The sequence below is a fragment of the Myxine glutinosa genome, chromosome 4 (genome assembly GCF_964187855.1).
Source record: "Myxine glutinosa chromosome 4, kmMyxGlut1.1, whole genome shotgun sequence".
NCBI lineage: Eukaryota > Metazoa > Chordata > Myxini > Myxiniformes > Myxinidae > Myxine > Myxine glutinosa.
In genome coordinates this window covers 68,356,540-68,378,503 of record NC_136264.1, presented here as the reverse complement: position 1 = coordinate 68,378,503, position 21,964 = coordinate 68,356,540, and the positions used below count along the sequence as shown (strand labels likewise).

Genomic DNA, 21,964 nt, shown 5'->3' with positions numbered 1-21,964 from the left:
TAGAGGGACTTGAGGAGAAGCTGGGGGAGGAGGGGTGGAGGGGATAGGGTTACCTATGCTGTAAGATTACATTTGCCTCGAGTCTAGCTTTACCCCCTTATACCTCATGGAGGTAAATAAGCGAGAGGGGCTTGAGGGGTAGGGCCATATTACCCCTTATACCTCATGGAGGTTAAGGATGATTAAACAAGAAGAGGACTTGAGGGAGGGAGGAGGGGGGTTAACCTCCTATGGTTTCTTTGGCAGGCCGATTCAATGTGTTTGCTGTCCCTCGGATGGATGTAAAACTGGATGTCCCATTTGCTGGGATGAGCACGGGATGGAACGAAAAGGGGTACGTTCAGACATCACATTCAAACAGGTTGAAACAGCACATAATATTTTGAAAGAGATTGTAACATGGGCTTCCCTTGAGGGATGAGACTCCTACTGCAGCTGTCAGGCACCCTGTGTACCCACTATCATGAAACTGAAACTCTGCGAGGAGGTATTTATTTACTCTTACTATCCCACATTTGAAACTTTCGTCAGATTTAACCAAGGCAACAGAACACACATTTATATTTGTATTTTTTTGTGTGAATATGGACAATACTTTGTTTACTTTATCCCCTTAACATTGTCTTGAATGTCAATTTGTATTTTTACTTGAAAAACAAAACAAAAACGACAACCACTGTCAACAAGCGTTACGCCTAGGTCCCCCGTCGGTGAAGTGATGCGAGTTGACAAAGTGGAAGACGCAGAAAACATACTATGATATGATATTTCGCTCACAAGGTTCAGACATACATGGAGGCGGCCATCTTGGATTTTGACGTGGCGACCCAATTTTCAACAGCGTTCTTCCTTATGCCTAGATACACCCACACACAAGATTAGAAGTTGGTACTTTGCTTATTTTTCAAGATATTTCGCTCACAAGGTTCAGACATATATATGGTGGCGGCCATCTTGGATTTTGATGTGGCGACCCAATTTTCAATAGCGTTCTTCCTTATGCCGAGATACACCCACACAACAAATTAGAAGTTGGTACTTCGCTTATTTTTCAAGATATTCATCTCACAAGGTTCAGACATACATGGCGGCGGCCATCTTGGATTTTGACGTGGCGACGCAATTTTCAATAGCGTTCTTCCTTATGCCGAGGTACACCCACAAACCAGATTAGAAGTTGGTACTTCGCTTATTTTTCAACATATTCATCTCACAAGGTTCAGACATACATGGCATCAGACATATATGGCGGCGGCCATCTTGGATTATGACGTGGGTTGCACCCACACACCAAATTCGAATGCGGTCCTTCGCTTACGCATGCACGCACGCACGCCCACACGGACGGACAGGAAAACCATAGTCCCCCTATCGCTCCACTGTGTGACGGGGGACAATAAATGTCAATTACACCGCTGTTGACTATATCAACATTTACCCAAATGCTCAGTTTTCATTCATACACTCTGTTGGAGTTCCATTAGTATGCTTACAAAGTTTCGGGCCACGAGGTCGAATACACACACACACACACACACACACACACACACACACACACACACACACACACACACACACACACACACACACACACACACACACACACACACACACACAATGACATTACTGAACGAAAATAAATTTTAACAAACGTTACACCTCGGTCCCCCGTCAGTGAAGTGATGCGAGTTGAAGTGGAAGACGCAAGACGGCCATCTTGGATTTTGACGTGGCGACCCAATTTTCAATAGCGTTCTCCCTCATGCGTAGATACACCCACACACCAGATTAGAAGTTAGTAGTTCGTTTATTTTTCAAGATATATTGCTCACAAGGTTCAGACATACTGTATATATGGTGGCAGCCATCTTGGATTTTGACGTGGCGAACGAATTTTCAATAGAGTTCTTCCTTATGCGTAGATACACCCACACACCAGATTAGAAGTTGGTACTTCGCTTATTTTTCAAGATATTTCGCTCACAAGGTTCAGACATATATATGGTGGCGGCCATCTTGGATTTTGACGTGGCGACCCAATTTTCAATAGCGTTCTCCCACATGCGTAGATACACCCACACACCAGATTAGACGTTAGTAGTTCGTTTATTTTTCAAGATATTTCGCTCACAAGGTTCAGACATATATATGGTGGCGGCCATCTTGGATTTTGACGTGGCGACCCAATTTTCAATAGCGTTCTTCCTTATGCCGAGATACACCCACACACCAGATTAGAAGTTGGCACTTCGCTTATTTTTCAAGATATTCAGCTCACAAGGTTCAGACATACATGGCGGCGGCCATCTTGGATTTTGACGTGGGTTGCACCCACACACCAAATTCGAATGCCGTCCTTCGCTTACGCACGGACGCACACATGCACGCACGCCCGCACGGACGGACGGACGGACACATGGACGGAGGGGAAAACCATAGTCCCCCTTTCGCTCCGCGGTGCGACGGGGGACAAAAAGGTATCCCCTTCAACTCGTATGCATTGAACCGATTGGTGTGGTCAAATTCTTATAACAGAAGCAAACTAGAATGGCACTCGGTAGAGTGCATACATAAAACAGTCCACATTTTGTATCACACAGATAAGCTGGATCTGCATCTGGAGCTGAATCAAAATCTAATCGACATATTTTTGTCATCTACCCAACTCATCCACCAAGTTTTGTCATAATCCATCCACAACTTTTTGAAATATCATGCCTTCTTTCAATATTGAAGAATCACTCCAAAATGATCGTACCCGGATCCTGATGTTCACCAAAATCTAATCAATTCGTCCTTTTTTGCCCACCAAGCTTAGGCCGAATCCGTCCCTAACTTTTTGAGATATTCTGCTCACGAATAAACAGACAGACAGAGACAAAGAGGGGTGAAACCATAACCTCCATCCACCTTCAGTGGATGTTCAGGTTAGGTATGCAGCCATTTCAGGACATGTGCTTTCCAATCTTACGCAAAAGTGTGTTTCAATTTGAAACAAGCGTTACGCCTAGGACCTAGGTCCCCCGTCGGTGAAGTGATGTGAGTTGACAAAGTGGAAGACGCAGAAAACATGCTATGATATGATATTTCGCTCACAAGGTTCAGACATACATGGAGGCGGCCAACTTGGATTTTGACGTGGCCACCCAATTTTCAATAGCGTTCTTCCTTGTGCCAAGATAAACCCAAGCACCAGATTAGAAGTTGGTACTTCGCTTATTTTTCAAGATATTCCGCTCACAAGGTTCAGACATACATGGCGGTGGCCATCTTGGATTTTGACGTGGCGACCCAATTTTCAAGAGCGTTCTTCCTTGTGCCTAGATACACCCACACACCAAATTAGAAGTTGGAACTTCGCTTATTTTTCAAGATATTTCACTCACAAGGTTCAGACATATATATGGTGGCGGCCATCTTGGATTTTGACGTGGCGACCCAATTTTCAATAGCGTTCTTCCTTATGCCGAGATACACCCACACACCAGATTAGAAGTTGGTACTTCGCTTATTTTTCAAGATATTCCTCTCACAAGGTTCAGACATACATGGCGGCGGCCATCTTGGATCTTGACGTGGCGACCCAATTTTCAATAGCGTTCTTCCTTATGCCTAGATACACTCACACACCAGATTAGAAGTTGGTACTTCGCTTATTTTTCAAGATATTTCGCTCACAATGTTCAGACATATATATGGTGGCGGCCATCTTGGATTTTGACGTGGCGACCCAATTTTCAAGAGCGTTCTTCCTTGTGCCTAGATACACCCACACACCAGATTAGAAGTTGGAACTTCGCTTATTTTTCGAGATATTTCGCTCACAAGGTTCAGACATATATATGGTGGCGGCCATCTTGAATTTTGACATGGCGACCCAATTTTCAAGAGAGTTCTTCCTTGTGCCTAGATACACCCACACACCAGATTAGAAGTTGGAACTTCGCTTATTTTTCAAGATATTCATCTCACAAGGTTCAGACATACATGGCGGCGGCCATCTTGGATTTTGACGTGGCGACCCAATTTTCGATAGCGTTCTTCCTTATGCCGAGATACACCCACACACCAGATTAGAAGTTGGTACTTCGCTTATTTTTCAAGATATTCATCTCACAAGGTTCAGACACACATGGCGGCGGCCATCTTGGATTTTGACGTGGGTTGCACCCACACACCAAATTCGAATGCGGTCCTTCGCTTACGCACGCACGCACGCCCGCACGCAAACACGCACGCATGGACGGACGGACACACGGACGGAGGGGAAAACCATAGTCCCCCTTTCGCTCCGCTATGCGACGGGGGACAATAATAAAGGACATATTCCTCATTTTCATCAAACTCACCGAGACTTCATTTGACAGGGATATTTTGGTTAAAAGCAATTTCATTTTTATTGATGAACAGACAAAAGTAAATAAAAGTATCAGGCACCTGATAGTTCACAATATTGTTTATATATTATACGGTCGAGTGTGTTGAAATGATCGATACATTATTTTCCGCAGCTTACACACTTTAACCATCTCACAAAGCATGCAATACGACCTGCCAGCATCGCAGAGCTTCTGCAATGCTTCCTCAAAACATTCCTGCTCTTGTGTTGTTGCACTTCTACTGGTTTCTAAAGTCGATTCCCTTTATGATGAGCTCACGGTCACACACAACAAAATTACATTTTGTCATTGCCACAATTTTAGGGGCATGACAGAAACCAATAAAGATCTCATTTACAGGCCAAGTTATTTAATTTCAGCCAAATGGTGATTACCATTTCAAATATGCTTGAAATTTCAAATCAAACATCGGCATGGCTGTTTGACATCATTTACGTCAAATATTCACCATGATAGAATGCCCCATCTTAATGCCAATCTCGGAAATGACTCCGATACTCAGAAAATAAAAAAATGAGAAAATTACTCATCCCTGATCATCGTTTTTAAACGTTATGCCACCAGATATTCATCGAGTGGGTCTGATCCCCTCCACAATGATCAAGTTATGTTTTTTTTCTGAATCCACCCAGAATTCACTTTCAATTTCAGGTGTGAATGCATGCTAATGGTTTCACACTTTCAAAAACTGAAATACAAATCAGAGGCAGAGTGATGTGGCAATGACCTAAATCAACTGTTCATTGTGAATATTATTTTCAATACATAATCCATTTCTGAATCACCCATTCTGAAACATTTTACACAAACAACTGCAAGTGAATCGACCAATTATATATTTTAATAAATATATGGCTGAGGTGAAAGACGGATCAGTAAGAAAAACTCATCAAACACACTTCACCATTGCTTTTGTTTCAATCGTTCAGGCATTCACGTTTATGTTCCACTTACCTCTTGTCGCTTTTGACTATCTTTTGTACCAAATGAAATTCACATGTTTAATGTGAGTGTGGAAAGTGTGAGATGCACCCCCACAAATTCCTGTGAGTTGTGTTGAATTGGTTTTTCTTCTTCTTTGAATTGCCAGTGGAAGGAAAAAATTTCCATCTTTTTACGTGGACCACAATAAACAATATCGTTACGTTTGTGGGGGTACATGATGAAATCCCATCATATAGATAAGATTGAATAGGTATAGCATGGACCATGGATGCATCGGAGACATCTCAATGTATTTAAGTAGGGAAACTGGAGCTCAAGATTGTTTATGTGTCTTCACACTGGGGTGACAACAAGTTGTGCTTTTGAAATACGGCATTCAACAAAAGCACTTTCCATTTTTTGTGCTGCCTCACTCACGTCCTCATTGCATTTGAATATTGAATGCAAAATTCGCTCAGCATGAAATAATCAAGCAATTTGTCCATGTGCACAATGAGTCAGAGAATGACAAAAACATTTTTGGGATTCTTTGTCATTCCATAACCTCGTTTGGTAACAAAGCATGCCCCCTGAAATTAATTGCATCAGTCAGGCACCTTTAACTTGCTATGAAATACAATATCGGAACAGGACAATTTCCGAAACTCTTCTGCCTGTGACGTGGCAACATGCAATGAAAGTTGGCAGCACTGGATACAATCAAAATCCATAGAAAACATCCTGTACTGGTAGGCTCAATGTCCTTTAAGTTCTGGAGTATTTATCCAAGGGAAGATATGCTGAAATTGCACCCAAACCGATTTATATGAACATATGGTTGGTGGGGTTGAGCGCCTCAATGACCGAATGGGTAAATGCCTTGTTGCTTTGTCCTTGCCAGTGTGGATTTGATTCCATGGCTGCTCAGTGGGGCAGGCAATGGCAAAATCCTTATTGGAAACTGGAAACCTTATTTGGAAACGGCTTTGGCAGAACCAACACTGTCAGTGGCAAAGTGAGGCATAACAAGGAGCTGCTACTATAGAACCCTGGCTTTTGGGTGCTATGAGGAATGTGCTATGCAATATGAAAGCTGAATCTTTTGAAATACCATGTACACAAGCCAAGTTATCAAGATGGTTGCCATGGCGAATCAGGTTGAGATAATGTCATGAGGAATAGATATCTGCAATATGAAACTAAATGATCAACATTTTGTGAAATATCACGCACCGTAAAGTGGGGTAAAATTTAACACTTTTTTAATGGTTTATTAATTTATTTATTTATTACAATTTTGAAGAACTTAAACAAAATTAATGTGTGGTTTTCTTGACTTTAAAAAATAGCCACACCACTTTTCTGCAAAAAAAATCATCCAAATGAACCTTGAAGCAAGTGTTCAAAGTCACTCCACTTTACGGTACACAAAAGTACATGGACGGATGATCGTTCGGTAGGACTGAGCTTATTTTAATGTCCCACTTCTCCGCCCTTGTTGGAAGAGAGGACAACGAGAGGGGCAGGCGGTTTGCCAGGGTAGAATAGTATTTCACCTCCTCATGAACAATAATACATCTTAGTTTTTCTCCCAATGTTTAACTTTGTTCCAAATGAATGACCTTCCATCATAAATGTATTTGTTGGGTTGATATTCCTAAAATTCACCTGATAAGTCGAAAATTAAAGGAGGCAGGCACATGGTCTACATATTCGGTAAAACGAATGAGCTTTATTGTTTGAAGCCATTCTAATGAAGTTTGCCATAACCTCTTTAGTTTTCTCAATAGCACAAAAGAGGCACTACAGTACAATATAATCTGCCTCCCCTTCCCTCCCCACCGAAAATCATGCTTCAACATCAAAGACATGCCCCTTTCCTTATGACCAGCTGCTACGGCAATGATGAATAAAAGTCACATTCTCTACTATAATAGTGGTTCAAATTTGCGCCGCCCAAAACAGACTCGACTTACTCGATGTCAGCAAAGTCGATGGCACGCAATCATAAATCCCCACGCTTTTGGCCGAAAGCAAAGTTGAACAAGGTAGAGACACTCGGAAGAGAGCATACCTCTGCCAGGCTGAACAGTTTGTTTTGTATCCCACTGATAGGCCAGATCTGAATTCGGACCTGAACCAAAATCTAATCAGCTTGTTCTTGTCACCAAACCAATTCGTCCACAACTTTTAAAAATATCATGTTATATATCGCTTTTCGCCCGATCTCTCAATGGTGAAAAATCAATTAAAAATTAAATAATCATCGTATCCGAATCCATATTAAAATCTTCACCAAAATCGAAAAGATCAGTCCTTGCCACACACCCAAACTCTCCACCAAGTTCCATCCAAATCCGTCCATACCTTTTTGAGATATCCTGCTATATGTCGGTTTTGGCCCAATCACCCAATGATGTTCAAAGAATCACTTTAAAAATTCTCCTAGCCGGATACAGATCTTAACCAAAATCTAATGATTTCGTCCTTGTCACATACACTACCTCTCCCTCTCTGCCAAATTTTGTCGAAATCCATCCTTACCTTTTTGAGATATCCTGCTATGTATAGTTTTTGGCCCTATGCCACAATGGTGAAGAATCACTTAAAAAATTCTACCAGCCAGATCCGGATCTGGATATTCACCAAAATCTATAATTTCGTCGTTGCCACATACACTACCTCTGCCAAATTTCATCCGAATCCGTCCACAACTTTTTGAGATATCTTGTTCACAAACAAACAAACAGACAGACAGACAGGGGTGAAAACATAACCTTCAACCACCTTTGGTGGCGGAGATAAATATAACAAAAAGTTCCACCAGGAATAACCCAATATCAAATTTTGAGATGAAAAAAAATCTTCGGTTTTGATCCCTGTGTTCCTAAGTCCTTACCCTCTGGAGCATTTAACGAGGGAACAACAACAAAAAAAAAACATTACAAGTCAGGAGACGACGATGGTTCACGAGCGAGCGGTATTCAATGACAAAGGACGGACTATAACCGAAACAGGCCAGGCCCGGAAATGTCAAAACGAAGGTGACTGACCTTGAAATGAGATAGAAAATAATGTATAATCAGTTATGAGGTTAGTTAACTACACAATACCGAAAATTCGGTGAAAAATGAAATTAAAAAAAAAATAAAAAAAAAATAAAAAAATCGAGCTCCGTGGGGCTGGACACATGACATTGGCCTAACCAAATATCGAAACCCCTGTCAGATTCCACCAAACCCCTTGGAGAATATGTAGCTTGAACTCGATTACCCCCTAATAAGACATCTTTTTCGGGCGTGGCTCCGCCCACAATGGGCGCAATACGCCCACTCGAGGCAGGACACAACTAGATCATGATATCAACCTCCCACCCAAGTTTCATCAAGATCGGCTATCATCGGGTAGTTATGCTGCGCACAGACAGACAGACACACAGACAAACAGACAGACGCACACACAAGACGAATATAGTACTTGATAACTCATGAACCAATATATTCTGTGTATCCCCCACTCCTTTAATGTTGATTGCTTATACAAAGTTTCATTAAAAATGTGCACGTAATTGCATTTTTTTGGTATTTGACTTTTTGACCACACCCCAGGGGATGGGTCCAAAAATGACACTGCTCTTGCACCTCTGTGCCATGTGGTGATCATACCGACTACGTTTGGTGAATTTCTGCACAATTGTTTCAGAGGAGAGAGTGTGACGAACAGACACACGGAGCAGATTACAATACACCCCCGTTTTTAGCTCACCTGGATCAGAAATCAGGTGAGGTATTAGCATCGCTTGGTGTCCATCAGTGAGTCAGTCAGTGTGAGTGAGTGAGTGAGTGAGAGTCAATCAGTGAGTGAGTCAGTCAATGTGATAAAAAACGAATAGTTTTATCAAACTTTAAAGAACTTCTGCGTATCAGGGCCTCCTGATACCATGTAAATACCATTAAAAATTTCATATTGTCGGTCAATTTAAACAGCGATGGTCATTACGATTCCGGGATCGCTACTTTAAACTTAAAGGGGAACCCAAACGCTCAGATCACCTCACGCTAATCGATCCCTGGATACCCTACAAAATAGATATGATGTGTCTTTTTCCAATTTACAAAGTGGGTAATTTTGCGATTAAAAGTCGAAATCATCTACTTCTTCTTCACATTAGCCGTGATGTCACCCAGTGAAAGCGACGGCCACTTCCGTATTTGTCTATGGATAACATAAACGAACAATTTAACTCAAACGGTGAATAATTTTCGAATTTCTACAAATATGCCTCGTCGATGCATCCTTGGTGGTTGTAGTAATACAAACCTAGATGGTTGTAAGCTACACCAATGGCCAAAAGATCTGAGGGTTGCCAGAAATTGGAAGAGGTATGTTTGAAATACCCAAGTTTGGATGGGGCCTGTTAAATGGTTGCTTTTGTGCCCAGAACATTTTACAGAGAACTGTTATGAAACAACAGAGATGGCTAGATCTTGTGGTTATTCACAACGATTGAAAGAGGATGCCATTCCCACGATTAATTGGAAGAAACAGCTGTCGCACGAATCTGTAACACCTTCTCTGCCGAGCTACCAGCATATAGACACGGGCGATTTGAGTGGTGAATCGAATTTGAGTGGAGATTGGTCTGTCGGCAACTGAACTCACCTCGCTATATGTGCTGCCTAACATCGCCGCCACATTGCCCTAAGCATCTGAAGAGCTCAAAAACATAGAAGCCATTGTCTCGGATGCCATCACGTCAACTCCGACATCCCATAAACGACCACCCAAGGATGATTCAAAATCAGTACGATCGGCATTCAAAACAAAAGAGAGAGAATGAGGGTTAGTATATATCTGAATGAAATGTGTGTGTGTGTGTGTGTGCATGCGTGTGATTGTGTGTGTGTGTGTGTGTGTGTGCGTGCATGCATGCGTTACCTCCAACAGATGATACAGGAAATACAATAAATTAAAACAAAATAAAATTAAATAATACCCATCAAATTAGACCATGATGAATGATTTTCAATGGTTTTCAGAAAAAGCGTGGGGATAACTAGTGCCAAAAATGGCCATGTCACTGCAACCGTATTTTTATGGAGCAATAATTAATCAAACCAGTGGGGTAAGAATTTTTTTATTGGAATATTTCAGCCATAATGGCAGATCAAGAAAATTTATTTCATCAAAATATCGAGATGGTCACTTGGAGACCACAAGACGAGTCATCATGGAATGTCCCCAACACTACTTTCTTCCAATTTCATTATACACAAAGGAAATGCTTCGCACAGTTGTGGAGCCACTTTAGGTACGTGTTTGTCAGTTACAAATACCACTCCAAACGTTCAGCAAATCTGTCATCTCTTCCAATTAAAACAAGAGACTTTTCTTTAACTTCTGCAAAAACAAATAATTTTTTGCACTTGAACAACCAAAACAAATAATGCAGATAAACGTCAAACTAACCTTGTGATTTTGAGATATGCAAGACAGCAGCGATATTAGTCACAACACTAAGTAGACCAGGAACAATCACACCACAGATTGCCAGTTCACACAATCATGAGCCACGTTCTCACCAGTCAAGGCTAACTGCCAGAACTTTCACAGCTTGCAATTATTGGGACAACACACTGAGGATGAAAGATCCTCCATGGCAGTCCCATGGAACCTGACCCAAAAACGAGTCAAGCTTCCTCTATTCAGACATCTTATGTCAGAGATAAAAAGAGCTATAAACAACACACACACAACATGCATTTTAAGGCCATTTTCCCTGCGAGGGCAGGAGTTAGCCTTGCGGTCCCCGTGACAATCTTCTCCATTTTGCCCTATTTTCTGCATCTCTCCTTGTTAACCCCCCCTGCCCGCATTTCTTCTTCCACCATCTTTAGTCAAGTCTTTCTCGGTCTTCCCCGTCCTCTACTTCCTTCTACATTCATTTCCATAACTCTTCTCACCCAGTCACTTTCATCCTTCCTCAACACATGACCAAACCATCTCAACCTGTTCCTTTTCACAGCATCAAGAGCTACAAAGCAAAGCAAAAACTATATCATAATTACCAGCCTGATGAAAAATGAACAAGTTGTCAAGTTTGCTTCCCGACAAGTGGAAAAGTCGGTGGAAATTCTGCTTGTTTGGAAAAGCTGCTCCCCCACCCCCACCCCATATTTTCAACCCCAGTTATCGGCACTCGGTGGAGTTTACAATGCTTTGAAACCTCCAAAATCAGTCACCAACTGCGCCTGATCAGTTTGGATTCTGTCCCGGTCACTCAACGTCGGACATGGTTCTGCTCTTCTCTCCGCAATAGTTGGAGGCCCTCCATCGCAAACAAGAGGTGAAGACCATGTCCCTGGACCTATCTCGGGCATTCAACAGTCTGTCCTACATTGATTGCCAAGATATCTGCCTGTGGCATAGAAGGCTGCCCATATTCCTGGATTTCTCACTCTCAAAATCGATGCGTTGCCACCAATGAAACCTTCTACTACCATCCCTCAGTGGAGGATACAGTTCCCCAAGGCAGTGTTTTGGGCCCGGTCTTGGCCCTCATTTTAAAAAATGACCTCTCAGATGCTCTTAAAAACCTTTCTTTTTGTGGACATCACCACCATTGGGTCAAAATGTACTCGAGAAACTGCTAGACAGAAAGCCCAACCCGCTGCTGTCAAAATGTACCCACCCCGCTGCGAGACAGAAAGCAGCTGTATCTCTCTCCACTTCCTCTTCCATGAGCTTCACCAATGTAAAGAAAAATTAATAATAAAAGAGGCAATAACTACCCCGTGAATACGAATTGCCTGTGTATCGATTCAAGTAGTGATGCAAGCACCATAAAGGCTTTGACTTCAGTTTTTAATGTTTATTTACCTATAAAAATGGGAAACATGCAAAAAAGTAATCATACTTTCTTCAAGACAAGTAATCAAAGACAACTTTCTTCTACCGACTCCTCTCCGGCCTTGCTGCTCCAGCTCTCTCTGGGCTCTGTCCCCCAAATATTCCTAAAGGTCGCACAAGATCTGCCTGCAACCCTCTTATGGTTAAACTGCCAAAATCAAGACTCTCTGCTCACCCTCACTCTTTCATTCCTCTTTTCTCCTGCCTCTGGAACAAACTCCCCCACTCCCTTCAATCCCACTCCTCCCTCCAGGTCTTTAAAACAGCTGTTCACCACCATCTGTTATCTTCACCCATCCAAAACCTTGATCTGTTTTACCCCCACTAATTTCACCCCAAATCCTCTTTTTTGAAATACCAACTTCTTTCCTGGAAGTCCTTGGTGTCCTTGTGTGTATACTTCTCCCACCCCCCCCCCCTTCCCACGCCGCCTCCCCCAAAGCCCTCTCCCTCCCACACATTCCCGATGTCCCTGCTCTCAAATGTGTTTATGTGCTTCCCCTTATCTCCCCATCTTGTCTACCGCTCCCCTTTTTATACACTTTGTTTGTTTGTCTGTTTGATTTGTTTGTGTGATAAATGTCAGCTCTTTCACGAGCCTCGATTATGTATACAGAAAAAAAAGAAAAAAAAATTGTGCTCAACTTCACAGAGGATGTATGGAAGTGACACATATATGTAATGTAAATGTGTAATTACACACAACGCATGGCACACATACCCCTACAAACACATACGTGTGCATACACGCTACTGCGAAACGGGCTAATGCTCCGAATCTGAGACCAATGACTGAGCCGACCCAAGCACAGTATTTTTACATGCGACTGGGAAAACACCTGGGAGTATGAATGTTAAATTGTAGGAGGTACAGTCCAAACCACAACCACACTCTGAGATGTAGCAAGCAGTGTAACCTGCTATCAAGGAATAACCAGGAAGATCAGACCACCTGCTACCTCCAGTTTCCGCAGGAATTTGTTCAGGGGGCCGACAATAACTCAGCTGCTCTGCGCAAGAGACACTGTGGGATGTTTAACATTTAACAACAACCAGTGGCCAGAGGCGGCAACCGGGTCTTCCAGCTTAATGTACATGTCCTATTGATGGGCACAATTTCTGCCTCGTCGTGTCGGTGAAACACCAGGGTGACAGTTTATCGCTGGGTCAAGATGCGAATACAGCCCAGACAGCTCAAAGGAAAAATAAAAATAGCACAAATGTGCACACACACACACATACACATACACACAGGCACACAAAGAAAAACACACACCAAAAATAAAAAACAGGGAAGGATGATTGTACACAAGATGGAAAGGAATTATTTTGTAAACCACAGCGTGGCACAAGGGAGGTACGTAGGGGGTCATGCAGCAGGCAGGCTTCTCTGCAGTTTTGCCAGAGCTGAGTGCCAGGATACAAATCGAAAGGCCACTGGGCTGAAAGAACGGGTCACTGTAGACCTAGAGGGATGGAACATCGTGTCAGTTTGAGGTTCCGTTTCTGGCATGGCAAAGTGCCACTACACAGTGTCAGTCGGTCACTGCACACCAAGTGCTCGTTGGAGACAAAGGACTCATGGGATGCGTCGCGGTTCAATGTCGCTCCAGTGCATCTTTTGGGAAGATTAAAAAAATAACGCAGTGGCCTTTTCTCCCCAGCTTGACCAAAACACGAGCATTAAGCAATTGCGAAATATCTGCTATTTTTGGTGAATGGTCGATGAAGCCAAATCCAAATGTTGTGCAAAGTTTCTGCATTTCACTGACAAAAAGATGATCATGTGTTATAGTGATCAGGGCCCAGATTCAGGAAACGAAAAGTGCTGAGGATGGTTGATGTTCGGTATTGGGATTGAATTGAATAAATACGAGTTCCCTTGCAACGCCAGAGGCGGCCGTTAGACCTATCAAAACCTGTGCAATAATTGTTTGTCCATGCTCAATTCTTTAGAAATGCTTTGCGTCAAAGCAAGGAAGCAGCACGCAGTCTTTGGTATGACTCACACTTAGAGGGGACGCTCAAACCATTACACCGAGTCTGGTAAAGATCCCATTTATAACTAACAAACAATTGCCAAAATATCCCACCCAGAATCCCATTTCCAAAATATCCCACCAAAATCCCATTCATACTAATAGAATAGTGTGCGTGTGTGTGTGTGTGTGTGTGTGTGTGTGTGTGTGTGTGTGTGTGTGTGTGTGTGTGTGTGTCAGAGAGGGAGAGAGATAGAATTGTGATGAACAGAAATGAAAAAACGAGATGTATGTGCATGTTTGGCAGAGTCATATCACCACAACAATGACAGCCAGAAACTTAAAATAATAATAATAATAATAATAATAAACATTGTATGCATACTAATTGAGACCGCAAAGATGTGCACCTGGGTATGATTTTTTTTTTAACTTGGTTAAAATTAATTGCTTGCTTTTCCTGTCACTGGTGAGGGGCACTTTTTCTACTTTATAATAAAGAGCATGCACATCCACAACCAACACCAACTGCATGACAAAATGACAGTTTCACCATGAAATAAAGCAGAGACTTTGTGAACATCTTTTTGCCCATCACCGAAGGTGGAAAGACGATGTTTTCACTCCTGTCTGTTTGTTTGTCTGTCTGTATGTCTGTGAGCAGGATATCTCGAAATGTTATGAATCGATTTGGCCGCAACTTGGTGGACAGGTTGGGTGTTTGACAAGGACAAATTGATTCGATTTTGGTGAAGATTCTGCTCTTCCAGTGCTTTGATCCCCCTCCTCCAGGTTCTGTTGGGTGCACACTGACCACCATCAACCCCCTTCTGTTGAAACTACCTCAATCCAGAATCACAGATCACCTCCACTGATTCGTTCTTCTTTTTCCCTGCTTGTGGAACCAACTTTCTCATTCTCTTCCATCTCATTCTTCCCTCCAGGTCTTTCACCACCATCTCAAGTCATTCTCAATCCAAAACCATGATATTTTCTACCCGCACGAACCCCCACACCAGACCCAAAGCCCTTCTCCTTCCAACCCCCATTTTTCCCCTCCTGACATTCCTTCTGTACCCATCTTATCCTTTCCAGCCCCATTCCTCAGAAAACCGATTGTTTGTCCAAATATCCCTTTATCTTTCCCTTCAACTCTGCTGTTGGTGTTCCCTCCCTCTCTCTCTCTCTCCACTGTTTCTTTTGGCTTGTCATGCCCTGATCCATTCAGTAGACAAACTCTTCCACAAGCCTCGAGGATGTATACAAAAAAAAAAGAGCAAAAAGTTCAGGCTGTCGGAGGTATGCGCTCTACCGAGTGCCGTTCTATTTATTTATGTTCACACGGTGAGGAAGCAAACAAAGGGAAGTCCATGAAGGTCTATTCAAAGAAACTTTAAAGTTATAATTGTCACACATTTGGCTTATTCAACTCATTGATGCCTTGAACACAAAGAAACCACAATAATGACAAAGAACCTTAATTTTAGATCAACGTTTGTTTTAGGGAATAGTCAGGGCCCTTAGGGATATTTTGGTTCAAATTCTTCCAAAAGCATCAAATTTGGCGCAGATGTTGCCCATGCCATACTCTTTCGATTTTTGACGGGCGCCAAGGGCGGTATGATCCGGGGACCATCCCGGTCCATCCCGCCATGTCACCTGACCTAAGACGTCATAATTAGGATATGCATCCAATCACATGGCGTACTATAAGTGGTCAAAGTTCAAAATGAATCGATCGAAAAATGAAGGCAGGGATCCATTTTTAAGGTTTTCATAAAATCCAATATGGTCGCCAGGTCACATGACCTATGACGTCATATTTATGACATGTATACAATCATGTATACATGAACCCGGATCATGATCGCACAAAAATTAAACACAAGGATATGGCATACAGTTCATAAAACATCAAAATCCGTACCTTTGTAATTAGACTGATGAACTGCATATGCCTGAAAATTAGGAAATAGACATGTAAATATTTCCTCTAATTGTCAAAAATAAGGTCAGAGTTCGATTACCCAACCCAGAAACATAAAATGGTGAACCTCGTGTAAATCTTGACAAAAAACTCAAAAACCGACATGTTTGACTCAAAAATGACATTTAAGATGACCTTGAGGGTTGACCTTGACCTCGAATCATCAAAATAACATCATAATTGGATTCCTCGACCTCGAAAACCCCTGAAAAGTGGTATCATACATGATTCCAACCCTTTGGTTATTTAACTGATTTTCCTCTAATCCGGGTGGCAGCCATTTCGTATTTCGCCAATATGGAGCCCCCGGGGGGGGGGGGGGGGGGAAGGGGGCGCCCGTCTTGCCGCCCATAAAAAATCGAAAGAGTATGGCATGGGCAACATCTGGGCCAAATTTGGTGCTTTTGGAAGAATTTGAACCAAACGGCCCCAAAATATCCCAAAGGGCCCTGACTAGAAGCCTCCTGGTGGACAAAGCGAAGTGAAAAATATGAAGGCGAATCGTGAAATTTGTTGCATTATAATCACTAGCGTGACTCGGCGTGCTCCGCGCACCTCACCACACGTCGTTTCAGAGGGGTAGGCATCTTTGACCATTTCGGTGTCTTTTGGGTCTTCATGGTGTTTTGGGACTTCAGGGCCATTTGGGTCTTCAGGGTTTTTTGGATCCTCTGGGCCTTTAAGGGTATTTTGGGTCTTTGGTGTCTTTTGGGTATTTTGGGTCTTTGGGGTCTTCAGGGGCTTTCGGGTCTTTTTGGGTCTTTGGGCTCTTTAAGGGTATTTGGGTCTTTTTGGGTCTCCGGGGTGTTTTGGGTCTTCTGGGTGTTTTGGGTCTTCGGGGTGTTTTGGGTCTTTGGGGTGTTTTGGGTCTTTGGGGTGTTTTGGGTCTTTGGGGTGTTTTGGGTCTTCGGGGTGTTTTGGGTCTTCGGGGTGTTTTGGGTCTTCGGGGTGTTTTGGGTCTTCGGGGTGTTTTGGGTCTTTGGGGTGTTTTGGGTCTTTGGGGTGTTTTGGGTCTTCGGGGTGTTTTGGGTCTTTGGGGTGTTTTGGGTCTTCGGGATGTTTTGGGCCTTCAGGGGTCTTGGTGGTCTGAAGGGTCTTGGGGGAATTAAAGGGTCATCAATTAAAGGGTCGTCAAAGGTCTGAGGGGTCTCAGCAGTCAACGCAATTAAGAGGGTTAATTAAGAGGGTGGTAATTTTATTTGAAGAAAAGAAGACGTTTTCGTCGCATATAAACATAGCGACAAACATAGCGACATAACGACATAACCATAATATACGTTTGCTCTATTATAATAAGAAGTGCCACAATCACACCCATGAAACACACAGCTGAATGCGATATCATTTGAAATAGCGGCATTCTGCATTGCACGAATTGGTCAAATGACTAACGACGTCCTGCTCATTGGAAATCAGGTCCTTGCATTAATTCTGGAATCATCCACTGCATTTTGAAAACAAAGTCGACATGGGAAAGAAAGCCAGGGAGATGGCCCACTCGGGTCTTGCTGCTTTTGTAGTCAGTTATCCAGGCAGCGCAGAACCGTTGGCTCCAGTCATATACCAGATGCAAGGTCTGGGAAACACCTCACAAAGGCAGTTAGTCTTAGATGCCACATGGGATATTTTGTCCACCACACACAGGAGAAGAGGGGACACCCAGGTTAACATCAAGTGCGATGGATGGCGCATTCATCAATGGCAAGCAGAACATGAAAACCAGGTTGATTGTTTCTGATCGGCTCAGGAATGATACCCACACAAGATATCTCAAAAGCGAGATCGCTACATTTGAGCAAACCCGTCAGCCATCGGGAAGCATAGTGACATGTTTAAAAGTGAAATGTTGCAACTGCAGGGAATAAAAATCTATTTAGGTATTGTTTGACATGTATGAAATGACTACTTTAGAGAAGGGCCAATCATAATAAAACAAGAAAAAAGACAAAATGTCATAGACCCTGCCTTGGTTTTAGTAATTTTGCTGTATGGAGTTAAAGGCCATCAGCCAGCCCATATTTAGTGGGATGACAAAAGAAAATATTCTGCATATGTATACTCATGGATTGTCTTTGTGCCAAGTTTGAAGAAAATTGGTCCTTGCATGTCCAAGAAATGGATGGGGGCACGTTTAAGTAACAAAATGGCCACCAGTCAGCCATCTTGGATCTGATTTCGAAAGAAAATGACATGCATATGTAACCCATCATTCCTTATATGTATGCCATATTTGAACAAGATAGGTAAATGCATGTCCGAGAAAAGGTTGAGGACGCGGTCAATATCGGGTTTTTTTAAACTAAAATGGCCGCCAGTCAGCCAACTTTGATCACACCGCGAAGCAAAATAATGTGCATATGTATAAAAAACCACCGTTTAGAGGCCATTTTTCCCCGCAAAGCGGGGGTTGGCCTTTTCGAGGACCGTGGTAGTTGTTGTTTTTTGGTCCCCTTTTTGAAGCAATGTTTTACGGCCGGATGCCCTTCCTGACGCCAACCCTTTTTGCCGCCTTCAACGACAAACAGGGAATTACCAGTGAACTGGTACTCAATTTGCCGACCTCGGAAGGATGACAGGCTGAGTCAACCCCCCTGGCGTTAAATCGGCGATCGACCGGGATTCGAACCCAGGATCCTAGGATCCTAAGCCGGCACCCTAGCCGCTAGCCCAACACCAGGGACTGTGCATATGTATACCGCCAAGTATTGTCTTTGTGCCAATTATGAACAAAGTTGGTTCATACATCTCTGAGATATGGTTGCGGACGCACGGACGGACGGCCAAGACCAAATCCATAAGCCCCCATTTTGAAATAAGTCCAGCGGGGGCTAATAAAGTTAATAAACATGTGTAGGTATATTGGGCACATGCTGTGTGTGTTGTTTTTTGTTTTTTTTGTATACAAGATCGAGGCTCGTGTAAGAGCTAACATCAATCACAAAAAAAAAAAACGGACACACAAAACACAATGAAGGGAGCGGGAGACAAGATGGGGAGTGAGAGGGAAGCACACAAGTACAACAACAGAGAACATGGACATCGGAAGATCTGTGGGAGGGAGAGGTATAAAACACGTGGACACTGCCAGAACTTCCAGGAAAGAAAGAGGTCTATTTCAAAAAAAGTGGATCTGGGGTGAATTAACGTGGGTAGAAGAGATCAAGGTTTTAGATGGGGGAAGATAAGAGATGGTGGTGAACAGCCGTTTTAAAGACCTGGAGGGAGGAGTGGGATTGAAGAGAGTGAGGGAGTTTGTTCCAGAGGCGGGAGTAAAGAGGAATGAAAGAGTGAAGGTTAACAGTTAATAATACATGTGCAGCCAAACAGCTCTCGGTTACCACTTGGCTTTTAGCATTAATAAAGTTCATCGTGATTTGGAATCTTCAACCACATGTTCAAGATGAAGTTGGATTGGGAAAGGAAGCTACTGCTGGAAAACATTCTGGTATGTGTATATTAGTTTGTCGGATTAATGCTCATTCGCATTTCCTGGAGATTTTTTTCCTTTTTCAAAACGTTTGCTTTGGTCAAGGGTGAGTTGTCTTGAATATTGCAACAAAAAATGACTTGGGAGATGATAATGGGTAAATTATGTGATAGTTAGAGCCTAATGAGTGTCAGCATAAGCGTTTATGAACCCCAATTAGTATGGACCATAATTGTGTGCACAGTTAGATTCCCTGTCACCTTTTATCCTCATGTCTATCTCTACCTCCTATTTCCATCTGTGTATCGTCTTTAAATCGAACGGGTTGTTTTTCAAACATGGCAGGTCCACAGGTGTTACCACACACAACGAGGACATCGCCAGTGCATGCACAAGACCCACGCAGTAGCGGGTGAGAGCAACTCTCCGACCATTGCGGTTAACGACAGCTGCTGCCATTTTGGCATTGTGAAATCAACACCAACAACGAGGTGAACCCAACTTCCAGCTGTGATGCTGTTCATAATTATTGTTTGAGTGTCGTTGCCAAAATGCTGTTCAATTAGCTGGAAATCGATTTCAGCAAGATAAAATGGTGGTGGTCGCTGCAAACCGGAAAGTTGCCTCCCACCATTTCTGCATACACAAACATATGGTTATTCTCTTTCATATTGTATTTCATGAATGCGTCTTGCACATGTTAGGTTGGTGTTAAGATAACCAAGACACTGTTACAGGTAGTTAAGAGCGCTGTCCAGTTATCTCTTTCCTTTGTCATTGGTTTTCACTTCCCATTACCCCGTCCCAGTACTTATTTATTAAACCTCAAGTTGCTTTTAAACTATTGGCCCAAGCCAACTGTGCACGAAGAAACGGCTGAGGTTATATTAATAAAACAATGGCATTGTGGTGGATTATCTGTTATGCCTCTGCTCGGCGCCTTGGGAGAAATTCCTCAGGGGTCTCACTTGAGGGAGACGGGAGACCGAGTCTATTACAATATAAAAACAAGAAAAAGAGCAATCAGGGATTGCAAACCCTTGCCAGGATGTATTTTCAGTGGTTTTTTTAAGCTTTTGTGTTTAAGGAAATATGGCGGCCGAACCACCTGACCGATGACGTCATCATTAATTTTTTTCGGAACTAATTTATTCCGAGATCATGCTCAAGAAATTTAATCTTGATCAGATGAAGTTTTATACTTGTCGAATTATGATGTCATAATGGAGGCACCTATGACATCATGATTAACATATTCCCCATGGAGTTCTTTACAATGAGCCATGTCTCCATTTTTTCTATTCAGCCCTTTGAGATATAGAGGTGCAAAGTTTTTTGGTTTTTCCAAGATGGCGGCCAAACCACGTGACCGATATCATTTTTTTTTCTCCACCAATTTAGGCCGACATGGCGCTCAAGAAATTTCTTCTTGATTGGATGAAGTTTTGTACTTGTCGAATTATGACGTCATAATGGAGGCGCCTATGACATCATCATTAACATATTTTATTCCCCATGGAGGGTTCTTTACAATGAGCCATGTCTCAATTTTTTCTATTTAGCGCTTTAGTAGAGGTGCAAAGTTTTTCGGTTTTTCCAAGATGGCGGCCGAACCACGTGACCTATGACGTCATGATTATCATAAAGAAATTTTACAGGTGGAGTTGCACCAATAGTGAAAATTTCCTGTCAATCGGACCAATGGTTGCAGAGAAAATCATATTTATTCTGTGCGGACAAACACAGACAAACAGACAAACAAACGGACTCAAATGCAATACCCTCTCCTCTGGCGAGGGTAACAAGAAAAAGAGCAATCAGAGATTGCAAACCCTCACCAGGATGTATTTTCAGTGCTTTTTAAGGCTTTTGTGTTAAAACAAATATGGCAGCCGAACCACATGACCGATGACGTCATCATTATTTTTTTATAAACTAATTTATTCCTAGATTATGCTCAGGAAATTTCATCTTGATCGATGAAGTTTTGTACTTGTCGAATTATGACGTCATAATGGAGGCACCAATGACATCATTAACATATTTTATTCCCCATGGAGAGTTCTTTACAATGAGCCATGCCTCAATTTTTTCGATTCAGCGCTTTCCGTGATATAGAGGTGCAAAGTTCTCCGGTTTTTCCAAGATGGCGGCCGAACCACGTGACCGATGACATTATTATTTCTTCTCCACCAATTTATCCCTCGATGACGCTCAATAAATTTCATCTTGATTGGATGAAGTTTTGTACTTGTCGAATTATGATGTCATAATGGAGGCACCTATGACATAATCATTGACATATTTAATTCCCCATGGAGGGTTCTTTACAATGAGC

General features: G+C 42.5%; 1 protein-coding gene across 3 annotated transcripts in view; it reads right to left on the bottom strand.

Annotated features, from left to right (window-relative positions):
• The window catches only part of FBXW7 (F-box and WD repeat domain containing 7), a 541,360-nt gene that overhangs the window by 184,876 nt on the left and 334,520 nt on the right, over positions 1-21,964 (bottom strand). The gene's annotated exons all lie outside the window — the stretch shown is intronic.